Source organism: Colobus angolensis, unplaced genomic scaffold, assembly GCF_000951035.1.
Source record: "Colobus angolensis palliatus isolate OR3802 unplaced genomic scaffold, Cang.pa_1.0 Scaffold34, whole genome shotgun sequence".
NCBI lineage: Eukaryota > Metazoa > Chordata > Mammalia > Primates > Cercopithecidae > Colobus > Colobus angolensis.
Window position 1 is genome coordinate 4,830,481 of NW_012116710.1, and position 820 is coordinate 4,831,300.

Sequence of the window (820 nt, forward strand, 5' to 3'; positions counted from 1 at the left end):
TCCTGAGTAGCTGGGACTACAGGTACACACCACCACGCCCAGCTATTTTTTGTTTTTTTTTTTTTTAAGTAGAGATGGGCTTTCACCATGTTGGACAGGATGGTCTCAAACTCTTGACCTCATGATCTGCCCGCCTCAGCCTCCCAAAGTGCTGGGATTACAGGCGTGAGCCACCGTGCCCTGCCTGACATCCACAGCAGCCGCTACTCTTAAACCCACTTCACCTTTGGACCAGCAGTTCCACCAGTAGTACTCTCTGTCCCACACACAATCCTACACTTGCTCAAAGTCGCATGTAGAGGGAAGGCCATTGCAAGACTGTTGAAGCTAATGTAAATATCCATCAGTAGGAAACTGGCAGGTCATTGATGTATATTCACTTGGTGCAATACTCTTAGGGTAACATCACGTTCAATTATGTGAAGACCTATTGCGAAGATATAAAGAGAAAAGTAAGTATAGATATATTACAAAGTGAAAAATTAAGTTGTAGGACAGTGTTTATTATGATTCCATTTTTGTTTTTTAAAAAAGTTGTGGGCCGGGCACGGTGGCTCACACCTGTAATCCTAGCACTTTGGGAGACCGAGATGGGTGGATCACAAGGTCAGGAGTTCGAGACCAGCCTGGCCAAGATAGTGAAACCCCGTCTCTACTAAAAATACAAAAATTAGCTGGGCGTGGTGGCCAGTGCCTGTAATCCCAGCTACTCAGGAGGCTGAGGCAGGAGAATCGCTTGACCCGGGAGGCGGAGGTTGCAGTGAGCCAAGATCACACCACTGCACTCTAGCCTGGGTGCCAGAGCAAAACTCCGTATCAA

At 47.1% G+C, this 820-nt stretch overlaps 1 protein-coding gene across 1 annotated transcript in view; it reads left to right on the plus strand.

The window, feature by feature from the left end:
* SIPA1L3 (signal-induced proliferation-associated 1 like 3) overlaps positions 1 to 820 on the plus strand; it is a 328,322-nt gene that overhangs the window by 268,313 nt on the left and 59,189 nt on the right. The gene's annotated exons all lie outside the window — the stretch shown is intronic.